Source organism: Haliotis cracherodii, unplaced genomic scaffold, assembly GCF_022045235.1.
Source record: "Haliotis cracherodii isolate W230 unplaced genomic scaffold, xgHalCrac1.p SCAF_14, whole genome shotgun sequence".
In the NCBI taxonomy this organism is placed as follows: Eukaryota; Metazoa; Mollusca; class Gastropoda; order Lepetellida; family Haliotidae; genus Haliotis; species Haliotis cracherodii.
In genome coordinates, this window is record NW_027266269.1 from 38,712,189 (window position 1) to 38,727,432 (window position 15,244).

Here is a 15,244-nt window from a genome sequence, read left to right on the forward strand (position 1 = left end):
TGTGCAGTGTTGTAAAATTCCTCAGACGGTGTTGTAGGGTTAACTATTGGCGTAAGCAGCCATGGGCAACATGCATGTGTGATGGAAAAATTGTAATTCTGTTAAACATACTGACCATACCATTAAATATTGAAAGACAACTTAAAATACCAGCTTATATATTTCACTTCAAATGTTATTTCATTTCATGACAATTTTATTGGTGTCAGTTTACATTGTGAAATTTGGGTTTAAGAACAAGGGGAAATCACTTTCACTCAGAGCTAGATTTTATGGGCGCTGCTTTCAATTTATGATCAATATATTTTAAAGTGACTAATATGAAATAAACATTGGAATCTGAAAATCACATTATGATAACAGTATGGTCTTCTGTGTGCCAAGTTACAAAATACATGTATCAACTTCTTGTTTATATGTTTTCATATCTCTGTAGTGGTTACAATACAATTTATATTTACACAAATGATATGCTGTTACCCTGAATCTCCTAGCAGCCATCCGTCATTCCCAGCAGTCTCCATATACTGCCCAATCTTGCTGTTTTGTAACATGAACGAATCATGAGTTGAACCAGGCCACTTGGAAACCACACTTGTAAACCTTTTGATTAAATATACATATAATTCTTCCATCAGCGATGTATTCATAAATCGATATTCAAGTTATATTCTCAAGTCCCTGTGTGTGTGTGTGTGTGTGTGTGTGTGTGTGTGTGTGTGTGTGTGTGTGAGATAGTCCAACTGGCTGTTTACAGTTTTCCTTATTCTTTCTTTATTCAGCAGTGAGCATTGCTTTAAGTATTAAAACAATCGTCTTTTATCACAATGGTAATTCCGCACGGTAATAGAAACCTGTATTGGACCTCATGACAAAACCCATGTTGGGCCTTACGTAATGATTGGTCAACAAAATGAGTAGGTGGCACCACTAGTCATTGTCAAGGTCATTAAAGAGAGTAAACAAGGCCTGTATCCTTCGATGTTTCCCTGAATAATGTTGTTATTCCGTCTGTATACGAATGATTGATTCATACTGACCCTATCAATTGTTAAATAAGGATGTTGCCGGGTGTTGTTGTTAACGTCTGTGAAGTGTGATGTACCTTAGTTCTGCGTCACAGACAGCTTGAACGATTACGGCATGAAAGCCCTTCCTGCAAACGTAAACCGCTTCTTCATCCCCGGTGGGTCGCATGATAGGTATGAGGGTGCCATCTATACAACCAAGCACTTTTGGAAATCTACTAATGTTATAAAATGCTTCCTTCGTGACACGTTGGTCGGATGTTGCCTTTGGGAACAAAATAAGTTTTAGTTGTTTGACAATGGCTTCATGACACAGTGGACTGGGATACCCCATGCAAGTCTGCTAGTGCAGTGAAGAACGACCCCTTACCATAAAATCTGAGGGTAATCAAAACTTGTGTTTCCGGGGACAATGCATGGGAACACTCTGTTTGGGAAGCAAGATATGGTTTTAGTGAGTCTGTAAGTTCAAATATGGCATGACGTGGTAGCCGGTAGCTCTGGATTATAATGGCATCATCGAGCGTGTCAAGTACTTGACTTCGGTCTCGAAACACCCTTGGTCGTGATCTTATGCCTTTTCTTCTATTAAGCCAAGCAAAAAATATGCCGCCATCTTGATACTAAAGTTATGTCAGAAATGCTTGATTTACAATAGGTACTGACCACTCATAATTTTTCTCTTAACTTTACGAGATATTTTCACTAAGATAGCTTTGTGGATCGCTTAAGATTTTTGTCATAAAGTTACGATGGGTTTTACGATGTTCGTAGCGCTACGAAGGCTTTGTTGATCGGGGTCATATTTTCCCGATTTCCATTTCCGTCCCTGCTTACATCAGCAGAGTGTCCATCAAGCAGTATTAAAGACATGGAACCACTGATCACAAACCCAAAAGGAACTGTATCAGCTAACATTTATTACAGTCAGTTGGATGTATATGTGATTTTTGTCATGAAATGTTCAAAGTATAATCAAACTTGATCTCCATAATTAATCTTTCTGTCGGGAACTTTTTGATGAATGATTTCCATGGCGATGTCGTAGACTAGCTGTTATGAATACCATTATCCGAAGTATATTTCAACGGTTATTTAATACAAATGAAACTATGTATAACTGGTAATGTTTGATGAATTTGAAAAAAGGTAATTTGTGAAGAATTTGGAGAAGAAAGAAGGCCAGGTTACCCGCCCGAAAAAAACGGACATTTCAGATTAGCACAAGCCCTAACAAATACATTCACGGCTTGCTGTCTTCTCTCACATCCGCGCTTGCACGTGGCATTTACCGCTAAAATTTATGGATAACATTATGTCAGTTGAGCGAACTTTGTCAGAATACGTTACGGCAAAGATGTGCATGTGTTGCAGCGGTTGAAATTGGCACTTGTCCAATAGTTCTTGCCAAACTGACCAATAGTTAAGTTATAATACGGACAAGAAGAAATTTGCAATTTTTAAGGGTTTATCATTATAACTATAAGGACTAGAAGAAAAAACGTTTAGTTTCTATAGTTGTGTAGATCTATGTACGTCATTGGTTAAGATAACATTGGAGAATCTATTACTATGTATCAATTAATAATTAGAAAGTATGCTTACAAATAAATGCATACATGAATAATCTGTGAACATTTTTGAATATTCTGTTAATATTCCAGAGGTACACCCACACTTTCATAAGCCACTTTCGTATGGCTGTAATGGGAAGAACTTAGAAAACTATTTCTTATTCCCAGGTCCTTACTGTTATACTTACTGTCCTTAATGTCCTATATTTATTCCTTTGAAAAGTATCATCAGTCACAAATCTTGTAACTGTTTAAATGAGATATATATAAGACAAATGTACAAATCTCTCAATTTATACATATTTATTTACAGTATTTACATGTGAATAATATATAAACTATGTACAATAAAGTTTTAAAAAAGTGTTGCATCTTTGCTGGAATACTACTGAAAGTGGCATTAATCATACTCACTCTATTTACATGAAGTACATAATTGTGAACAAAAGATCAATAATCCATGTAAAATGAATCGCCACGAATTAACTGGGATATTGCAAATGTGTGGTGTTGAATCATACTCACGCACCAACATGTCCTTTTATATATACACAAATCCATTTTCTATTTAGAGTAAGTATATATATATACCGTATTCGACGTAATAAGCGCCCCGCTTTGCTAAGATATTGGTTAGTGAACAATCCCAATTAGCACTCCTACCGATTCATCAATGTACACAAGACTTATTTATTTGCGCATAATACACACTCGTGTGTTATATGCATTCTTAATCATTGGGGGGGGGGGGGGGGGGGGGGGGGGGGGGGGGTGCACGGGTGGCCCAGTCGTCTAAGGCGCCCGATTCGCTGTGCAGAGTTGCGTCCCTTGGGCACGCCAGAAACCTATGATTGTGGGTTCGAATCCCGGTTCGCCCCGATTATGTTTCTAGGTTTGTCAGCACCATACCCGTGCTCATGGGTTTCACTGAATTGGTAAACGTCTGAGACCTGCATCACTTCGGGCTTTCCTCCCACATTAAGCTGACACGCCGTGATATAACTGGAATAATGTTAAAAACGGTGTTAAACCCAACTCACTCACTCACTCTTAATTATGGGCAGTTAAATTCTGGAAAAATGTATCTGTCGCATATATTTCAGTGTGTCAGCATAAACCACGAAATTTATCTTTCAACTCTCTTTTTTCTACCAAAATAATATTCTAATAAGAGCCCCCTATTTCAAATTTTGAGAGCGCCCTGAGCGCTTATTACGTCGAATATGGTATATCATTAATATAATTCAATCTAATTACAATGAATCGCTGTGATGTTGCTGTTATATTGAAAATACAGCATTGTGTCATACTCTCTCACAGAAATATCCTTATATATATATACACACACATTGAGTATTTACAGTAAGTACATCTATACAATATATATAATCAATTTACAAAGATTCTGGCGATGTTGCTGGAATTTTGCAGATGCAGTGGGAAGTCCTACTCACACACAGATCCTTACATACACACAATAATTACATGTACAATAAATATAGAACATAATATGAACATATGTACATTAACCTGACATAGTTTTGCGGGAATATTGCTAAAAGAGGCATAAAACAAACTCACTTCATTTACAATAAGTACATAATCATATCCAATAGACAATGATCTATTTACAGTGAATCGCCATGATGTTGCTGTTATATTGCAAATACGGCGTTAGGTCATACTCTCTCACAAAAACATCCTTTAATATATATATATACACACACATGAAAAATTTACATAAGTATATATATACAATAACCCGCTGTGATGTCGCTTGAATATTGCAAGTGCGGCGTAAGTCCTACTCACTCACTAGTTATTTACAATGAAGCACACAGATGGGGAAACTGCTTGAAGGGTTGATTTGATGGGACATGAGTCATGTTCCATCATATGCCAGCACACACAGCCTTTCACTCTTCAATGTGATCAGCTGTGTGATACAGACGGAAACAGCGTGCACAGCGAGGCCAACGTGGCAGTCGGGACACCAGGTCCTGACCTTTCCTGCAGAGCCATCGATGGCCCTCTGTCTCTTTCTGCAGAGAACACACTGTTTCCTCTTCCCTTCAGGCAGCACTTCTATGAAGTGACGTCCGGTCAGTCGTCGGGAAGGAGGCTGGGTCCTGGGCCTGCCAGTCCTCCTCAGTTCCCGACGAGTGAGTGGAGAAGGGACATGTGGAAGTCCAGACGGGAGGTCGTTCTACCATGAGTGTTCAGGAATGTCTGATAGGCATTAACTGAAATGAAATGAGTATGAAACATTAAAATCAAACATTATGAAATAGCTGTTCAGAAGATGTGGTTTATGTTGATTAATCAGTACAATGAATAAACAGTGGACATGGTGGAAGTGGTACCAGATGCGAAATTATTCCATTATTGTATTCAGTTAATGCCATTCATTACATATTGGTTGATATTTTATCATGATTATGACCGTATGGGTGGTAGTAATCAGTAGAGGACGTAAAGTGTACGCGAGACGGCTCTCCCGTCTCGCGTTCAAGTGACCACCTGAGAGCATGGAGAGGGGGGTCACTCGTATGCGTGACGGTCTGTCAGTGGACCATGGATTTCTGCATGTTGCACAAAAATGTCTCTACAAGCGTTATTTGTGAAAATAATAAAACAAAATTATGTACAGTTATTGATCATTCTACTAGTTATCGAATGACATGAAACAAATGTCATAAGAAAAATAATAAACGGTCAAATTGGAAGAAAAATGTGCAAAAATCGAGCAAAATGTTCTGTTTTTGACAGCGATTTTCTCCTATGTACATATTTTTCAGAAACTAACGTGTAGTATTTTCTAAAAGCTTGTTCGTCATGAAGTTACAAAATATACAGATTATTTCACGAACACCAACGCACACCCATTTTCCATCGCGTTGAAACATGTTTACTTTCTTCGAAACTGCGCGAACCGCCTCGCGTACAAGTGACTGATCGACAAGCCGATAAAGGGAGGTAACCGATGCCTGACTAAAATGTTCAATCGGAACATCCGTCTTGTTACACAAAATGTGTCTGAATCAGAATAATGCGTATAATATGCACGATATTTATTTAGCGCATAGTTTCGTGGTTAGAACAAGGAGGAAATGTATTTTGATCACGTATTAACAAAAAACAATTTTGGTAATGACATAGATCTAGAATTATAAGTTATTCCTAAATTCCTTGTTACCAAATTATTTGATTTTCAAATGAATAAAATAATTCTTACCTGATGCTGTGAGAAGAAAGTTGATTAAAACTTTCTTCCACAGCTTCACAGAGTGGACTTGGGGATCATACACACCAATGAGTTGATCCCCAAGGTCAACTCCACCCATTGGAGTGTTGTACAGTCTAACGACTGAGGGCGAGTGACAGACCGGCCCCGTGAGTTAAGACCATCTTCCATTCTGTAAATAAAATATTTCATATTAATTTCTTCAAAAAGACTGTACACAGAATCTCTATATTCTTTTCATCTTTATGATAAATTTTAAAGTAACTGACACTCATCAAAGTGTACATGTATGAAAGAAAATGGTCACTTGGAGTAGGAATCATACTAACTGAACAGCATTAGAAATTGGCACTCGTCCTAGGACCATTTGAAATGTGCCTTCTATAAGGGTTTTGCTATATGTTATATATTATAATGACTTGTGGACTGAAACTGTTTCTAACACTGCTGAACACTAAACAGCATATTGAGAAATATATTCAATATTTTGAATTTACCTTGGACTACCCATGGTAGATAGGATTGTGAAGACCTTCCTGTCCGAAAAGAGCACTGCCAGCAGTGGACCCTGTCTTCTCACAATTGTCGAGCCCCTAGGTGGTCGTTTCCCAATGAAAGAGCTCAGCATTCCCTTCCTCCGGACGGCGACAACTCCTGTGCAGAATGTCTTCCTGTCAACTAGAGCATGGCAGAGAGACGGACTGCTGAAGTAGTTGTTGCAGATGATGTGGTGGCCCTTGTCGAGATGCGGTTCCATCAAGTCCAGGACCACACTATGCCCAAGACCTGTCTTGGGCGGTGGTCCTCCAAGGTTCCGGGCCTTGTAGATAAGAACTTGATGGGTGTATCCAGTACCCGCCTCGGCAAGGATCCACAACTTCACCCCCCATCTGTCTGCTTTCTTGTTGGCCATGTACTGTACAAGGTGATGTCGCCCTTTGAAGCCAACCATCCTTTCATCAACGCAAACACTCTGGGCCAGCCTGAAAAAAGGAATTGTGTGATATGCATTACTTAGAAGTTGATGGATGACAAGATAGACACAATTTATGGATAACAACTTATTTATTTACTGTCAACATGGTCAAGGTGACGTTTTGGTATAGATCCTTATGTCTTATTTTTTAATTTAAGAAGTTTTCAATAAAAAAAAGTTTTACAAATGTACATGTAACAAATCTATAATTTTTGGTATATGTAATTTTCATATTGTCATTTGCCATGCTTAATTCAATAGGACCTCACATCGGTGCAGCATGAAATAAGTTCCATAATGAATAGTGTTCCAATACTTTTCATATGATATATCAGAATGGAGAAAGTTAAAAGGTAACATACCCATGAAAGTTTGCGAATAATCCATTCACAATATCAAGAACCGGCCTGAAGGTGTTGACGCCAGCCAGTTTTTGTCCCCCTCATTCCAGTAGGAAGTGATGGTTGGCTTCTTGACGACACCCATGGCCAACAAGAGTCCAAGAATAGAGAATACTACACTACACGAGTGGACTTTCTATAGTAACTGACCGAGCGAAAGCAAGGTCAGATACCATAGAAAGTTCACGAGTTTCATAAAAATGTTATCTAACGAGAATGAGTGTGTTTTTTTATTTATTACCCACGTTAAATATATATTAAAGTGTAAATACATAACAACTTTTGTTCGTTGACAGACCAACTGAAACTGGTTGCAAAATCTGGTTGTGCATGAATATTCATATATGCCCAAATATGGGCATTGTTGACCTTTCTATGCATACGCATTAACAACATACGCCTGCAGTTGTGGTTGCAAACAAAACAGCGCCGACGCTCAAGATCCTTTTGAAAGAAATTCTTCAACTTATGGTAATTCAAGCGCCATGTTAGTACGAAGGGCACCTATATGAAAATTTGAAAAGTCACATTCGCGCCGTGCTTTGAATATCCGACTGACAGTCGGTCACTCGCACTGCCGGTGTCCCGTCTGTGCAATCAAAATGGTTCAGTTTCCTTGATCTATCAGCTGAATTTATATCATGTTCGTACCATTTTGGGAGAGTGTTCGCCAAAGACATTCATGTTAACTGTACCACCCTATACTGAAGACGTGAAAATAAAAAAACTCAAGTCTGCTTGCATGTCAGTGACAGCTTCGAACGATTAAGGGCAAGGTCACCAGCGGAATAAGAAAAGACAACCATGATCTAGGTCAACTCAAAGCGTTTTACGCTAGAGATAGGGAATGTTATTGTTCACATTTGGGATGTTTGGGGCCACAAAATTCAGAAGTCAGGCACAATTCCACGGAGTTTTCTAATGGTTTGTGTCAGAACTGTTCACTTTTAGTGATCTGGTCGCGCAGTCGTGTAGAATCTACGTTCATTCATAAACAACGCCTCCCGTAACAGCGCCACAAAATACTTGTTGAATGGGACACTGATGGCACAACCAGATCATCCAAAGTAAGTCTAAATATCTGTCCAGATAGTTTAAACAGACTTCATTTCACCACGCTTATCCTTTTACGTAAAATCAAATTGAAAGCTCCACTGATCAGTAGTCGTACATTGTAAATGGATGTAGTTCGATTATATAATGTCTGTAGATGCTCTTTGCATAACTTATATATATTGCAAACCGAATTTGATGCGTGTGACTATTTTGTTTGGTTTAATAAAGTGTTTGTAAATATCTCTCATTCTCATTAATTTCTTCAGTTCTGCCTTGTAGTTGCAAAATGAATGATGTCTCGCAATATTTTATGAATGAAAAAAGTAGTCCCGGTGTGACAGAGGTCATGGTTATCAAATCAAAACGAATAAAACAAGGTCAACCTTGTACGACACACGTGTGATGTACGGATTTAGTATCTTACCACCTATATCTTCACCACGCGGGTAATAAAATCCTTTATCAGCCACAGGGTTAGAAATAACCGAGTTAATAAAAATCGTAGTGAAAATAACACTTCTTGCGCACCAGTGCATTGTTGACGTCATTCGAATCTCATTGTAACGTAAGGAGGGAATGATGTCACACTAGAAATGACGTCATAGCTGTAGATTGTTGACGTCATTGGATAAATTATGGTTTCGTAGGACAGCAGTGGTGATCAGTGAAGGTTTTTGTAAAGGGGAGCTCAAAAGGATGAAGCAATAATGGGTAATAAAGAAATTATTACACTCACATGTGTGTCATAATGATTTTACAAAACTGGCTCTCGCTCGATAAAGACAAGAATTCTGACACTCTTTTCATAAAACCAGTAAGATACACATGCTTGTATAATAATCTCAATCTATAACCGACGAGGGCAAGCATATCGGGGTCAATAAAAATCATATACTCAACAACAAAAGTTCCTGTGACACCAATATTTTAGTGTATTTTTCGAACAAGTAAAGTTGTTGTTTTTTAATATTGTAGTACATGTATGGAATCAAGTCACAAAAACGCAACTGCTACAGAAAAGCATGCATTCCATGCAAAAGTTGACTTTTATGCAAGCCCCATGCATTCCACTACCCAAGAATGGGTATAAAAACATGTGCGTTAATGGGATTCCATATGCATTGTTCACCATCGTGCTGACAACAACCACTCAGAAAAACAACAAAATTACGCAATTATTCAACATTACGAAATGCTATGCCTGTCTGAAAATGAGCGTCTGCGAGCCAATGGTATGCTTGAAGCAGGATCGAGTCAAAGTAATGTTGCAAGACAATTTAACGTCCACAGTAACACCATTTCGTGTTTATGGCAACGTTGGCAACAGACGAATACAGTCAGAGACCATCCTCGGAGTGGCAGGCCATGCGTAACCAGTAATCGACAAGAACAACACACCTACGAAATGAAATCGATTCCAGCCAGCAACAGTGACTGCAAGAAGCATCCTTGGCCTTTGACGAATATCTTCACAAACCGTACGTCGTCGCCTCAGATGTGCAGGGATTGTCATCAGAAGATCCGCCAGACGTCCCATTTTGTCAGGAAACCACCATCAAGCACGTCTTCAGTGGTGCAGACAGGTGAACGTTACGTCAATCATTGTGTCATGGAAGAAGATCGGTTCGGGGGCGGCAGCGTTATGGTATGGAGTGGGATTACAGCAAGACAGAGGACCCGTTGGGTAGAGGTAAATCTCAATGGACAGCGTTACCGCGACGGGATCAACATGACAACACCCGGCCTCATATTGCTCGACTTGTTCAGGATTCTCTTCTACAAAACAATGTGAATGTCATCCCCTGGCCGGTTCCCTCCCAAATCAAGCACATGTTGGATCAGATGGATCGGCGCCTTCGACGTCAACCACGTGTTCCACAGACACTTCAAGAACTTCGAAACATGCTCCAGCAGTTAGGAACAGATATCCCACAGGACTTTTTTCGACGCCTGGTCCATTCCATGAGACGAAGATGTGTTGCTTGCATCGCAACCAGAGGCGGACACACACGCTATTGATTTGTAAATTGATATTTTGGCATGTTCATGTTTTTTTTATGAAATCACGCATTTTCTGAAGTCAGTATGGCAAATTAAACCATTTGAAAACTTAGAGGAGTCTTTTATCTGTTGCAAAAACCGAAATTGTTTCAGATTTGGTAAAAAACATAATTTTGCATTAAATCTTATTTAGTGTCACAGGAACTTTTGTTGTTCAGTATATATGTGCCCTAGGGTCATATCACATCACGAGACAACAGTGTATTGTCACCAGGACGGGATTGTTGACGTCATTTGAATCTAAATGCGACGTGAGGTCGGACTGACGTCACGCTAGAAACGACGTCATAGCTGAAGATGAAGTTGACATCATTCCATATATTGTGGTTGCGCTGCATTTGCGACTTACTTACTCGTGTTGTAAACATAGTTTGACTTGAACACTCATATCATATTCTCTATTTACATTACGATGCTTGCTATTAACAGTAAACAACACTTGGCATTGTCCACATGTTTCACAGTTCTATCCTACAATTTCATTTAAAAGATATGATAGGGTAAGAAATTGGCAATTTCCTCACGATATTTTCAAGAAACCTCTCAAACTCAAAGCTGGTTTCAATAATACCGCGTGAAGATTTGCGTCTCTAGTCGTGCCAGAAACCCATAATCGCAGGTTCGAATCCATGATCCGCCCTGACTATGTGTCCATACTATGTATACCATTGTAATTTTCACCAAAGTAGTAAACGTCTGATAACCATGATAACTGCATCACATTGGGATTACCTCCCACATTAAAAACACACAAGAAAATGTTTGTTGTTTTTTTCTTTGTTGTTTAACGCCGCCTTCAGCAATATTTCAGCAATAGAACGTCAGACTCTTTTCACATTCGCTACTGTATCAAACGATATCGTCCAACCATGTGGTGTTATCACACCACCAACGTTGATTCAAACTCAGTAATATGGGTAAGGTTAGTGACACAACGTCAACGTGTTCAAATTACATACAGCTTCATCTACAAATAGCATCTAGATTATGCAAATGGTTATTTACATTACAAAAACAACAAAGTTCATATGTTTGAAAATTGTGCTTTAATGTGTCAAATGCGTCTGGACACAAAAAAATGTACGTCAAAAGTAGCCGATGTACATGATGTAAGATGCATATATATAATAATTTCTAAGTAGGTGCATAAGGTTTATATACATAACACACTTAGGGACTGCCCATTTTCTATTCGGGGGTGGAAGGGTGGTGGTGTCCTGGGATTTTGTATGGAGCTATTGTTTTAATTAAAGCTACGATCCTAAATATATTTTTTTCAAAAGGAAAAAAACAACTTATAACAATATATTTTTTGTGTTAAGAGGCTGAAGCATATTCTTTTAAAGCTATAATCCTATGTGTATCTTTTTTGGAAAAAGACCTCACCTCATAACACTGTATTTTTGTGTTCAGAGTTTGAAGGATAATCATTCTTATGCCTTGTATGGGACAAAGTATTGTTTCGACATAATCCCAGACACACCCACCCCACCCCACCCACCCCTAACATTAGGGTTGGGAATTGGACCAAAAAGTGTATTGCGATATATTGCAATATTTCAAAAATATATTGCAATATTATTGCAATATATTGGGAAATAATTTCTACCAAGAGAAAAGCTTTTTTCATATCCCTTTGACAAATATTAATATGAAAGCTGCAACGTTAACAATTTGGTCAAAATTATGAACCAATTTTAATAAATTGTACTATTATTTTTATCTACAATCAAATAAAGAGTATGAAGCATTTGTTTTTGTCTTTGTTTTGATTTAATAAGGTAAGACTATACATCATGGCATATACATGTCAGTCACAGTCTCCAACCTTTTTCAATCACATTTGAATAATGTTACTCTCTGAAACAGTTTGAAAAACAATGAAACATTAACATTAACATAAATTTGATAAGAATTATACATCATGACAAATTCCATGTCAGTCATTGTCTCTCATCAAACATTTTGAAAAAAAATTACACTCAATGTCAAAAGATACAACTGGTCAAATTTCAAATGTTTTACCACTACCAGCACTGTGATCAGTGATCACAGTACTGGTAGTGGCCCTTTTGTTCGGCACGATGTCAAAGGCGTCCACCATGTTGGATAAACAATCAAGGGAAGTAACTCTAGTTCCAAGTTGTCAGCAACGTTCGTTCCCGATGATTTCCGATTGTAAACTAAGAGGGTATGTAAGTCCCAAATCATTCGAAGTATTTTTATGCATACCAGACTTTTAAAACGTAGCATTTTTGTCATTTTATTCTCAGGCTTAACTGGTAAACTATCACCAGTGACTGAAGGGATGATATAAATCCTGCCGGGGTCCATGCAGGAAGCAAAGGTACTGTAAGTCCCCATGGACCATAGCATGGTGATCTACCTTCAGTTGCTTGCGATCTCTGGCCCCTTTTTATATTGTGTTGTTGTCTGATACTTATGCCTTTTATATATTCTAAACTAGTTGCAAATAGATTATGTGATATTCTAGTTATTGTACTGTCCTTCGTTGACAGCTTTTTATATTGTATACATTTATGTATTATTAATGTACTTCTCGTCACGATATGGCTGAAATATTGCCGATGTGACGTTAAATATTAACTCACTCACTCACTCACTCACTCACTCACTCACTCCGATTGTAAAATAGCTATTTTTATCAGGTGATGTTTGAATAATGAGGGAAAAATCGATACGCCAAAAACGTTTCGTGATGAATTTGTATTGCAATATACCGGTATACGGATAAAACCGCACATCCCTACTTCACATAAACACTGAAGTCCCTTTGGTTCATGTAAATACACAATGCCAATCCTAAAGACAATCAATCTCTATTATCTTCTGAAAACAGATACTAGTACAACTGTGCGTAAAATGTAAAAAAGCGTTGAACGTTATATGAATGGAACACTGCGAATCAGGGGTGACTTCAGGTTTTTGCAAAAAGGTTAAGCATATCCAGCTCTACCGGTGGCACCCGACACTAACACATTGTGCATAAAAAAAGTAAATGTTAGTTGCCTGACGCCGTACAGCTACTCCTGCCATACAAAGACGGCTCGTAAACAATCGGGTCTTGACATGGAGTGAGTGAGTGAGTATAATTTTACGCCGCTTTTAGCAATATTCCAGCAATATCACGGCGGGGGACACCAGTAATGGGCTTCACACATTGTACCCATGTCGGGAATCGAACCCGGGTCTTCTGCGTGACGAGCTAACGCTTTAACTACAAGGCTACCCGACCGCCCCCTTGACATTGAAGCAAGTGCTGGTTGTAGCCCACACGCTGAATGCTCGAGACCATTTCGTTGACATAGATACAATGCGTGAAGCCCCTGTCTGGTGTCTTGGTATTGTTGGAATACTGCTACAGGAGAAGCATAACCGAACGCGACCCACAGCCTTAATATACAATGACAAATGAACAGTTTGGAATGTATTTATCAAATACATCTGTAAATAAACATACAAACAAACAAACAAACGCTATCGTAAGAGCTGATTCAATAAGCAACACTAAAACATTTAAGGTAGGGTACTATGTTCATCAATGACATGGTCTTACAAAAATTGTCAACAACATAAAAATATAAAACACCCAGAACATGCATATAGTGGCATATATATATGCCGTATTCGACATAATTGGCGCCCCGCTCTAATAAACGCCCATGGCGATATTTGCTAATATATTTGCTAGTGAACAATCCAAATTAGCACCCCTTCCGACTGATCAATGTGCACACAACTTATTGATTCATGTATAATACACACTCGTGTGTTATATGCACCCTTAATTACGGGCAATTAAATTCTGGAAAATATATCTGTTGTGTATAATGCGCACATACTTTTCTTTTGTATCATTTCAGGCTGTCAGCATAAACTACGAAATTTACAATTTTTCAACTATATATATATTCTATCAAGTTCACATTAGTCCAACATCTTCTTTATATCAGTAAATATAAAGAAGATGTTGGTATATGTGGACTTTCTTGTTTTATTATGTATTACATGTATACCGCGTGAACATTCGTGAACATATTTCAGCTTTGTCTGTATATTTATTACTTGCCCCTAAAGAGATTACCTGTTTAATAAACATACAGCTGTATTATACATTGTGTGATACCATAGGGCGTGCTTATGTACTGCGGGAACGACAACAAACATTGAAAGCTCTCAACATCTCTTGGCTTATTAAACCTGAGGAGATGTTAAGATCACTGAGAGGAGCTTATGCACACTCAATGACCCCTGTACACCCCGTTGCTAGGCTGACGTCCCATGGCATTGTTTCGCCGGTGGATCTTGCAACAAAATTCCACAAATGACGTCACAGAGTATTGTGACGTGATTGTAAACTTTGTGGTGCAGGCGATTCTTTTGTAGCGTAAGTTTCTATTAAAGTATGTGAGTTAGATAACCTTATTTATCATACAATGGGAGGGTTTCTCGGCAGGATAAAGCCAACGGATAAAATTGATATCCGTTGGGGTCATATGCGGATAGAGATGCAAATATCAAAGGTCAAGTAGGGACTACTTTCAGTGTTTTATAAACAAACATGGCGTCGCCCTTGTCATTCGACAATCAAGTCAGAATTAACCATCGAAAATCTGGATAAACTACAGGGATAATTGATATCATTATCAAAAGAACAGTCTAATACACTTAAAATCAGTGTCTAACTGTGACGTAGCTAAGGCATTTTATAAGTTTTGGCAACTTTGGAGATATAAATTTCGAAACAATTTTGCGAGGGCACTAGGCCTAGCCAAGCAGAATCAGTAGCAATATCTGTGCTTGTAGACCTCTGCGGCTTGAAACCGCAAATTAAAATAGTTGAATTTGGCAGAAATATGTTTGAAGTGTTACCTTGTTTCGTT

The 15,244-nt window shown here is 38.4% G+C and overlaps 1 protein-coding gene and 1 pseudogene across 1 annotated transcript in view; both read right to left on the reverse strand.

Annotated features, from left to right (window-relative positions):
• LOC139460432 (uncharacterized) overlaps positions 1 to 15,244 on the reverse strand; it is a 289,333-nt gene that overhangs the window by 108,581 nt on the left and 165,508 nt on the right. The gene's annotated exons all lie outside the window — the stretch shown is intronic.
• Positions 4,519 to 7,332, reverse strand: LOC139460825 (piggyBac transposable element-derived protein 4-like; annotated as a pseudogene).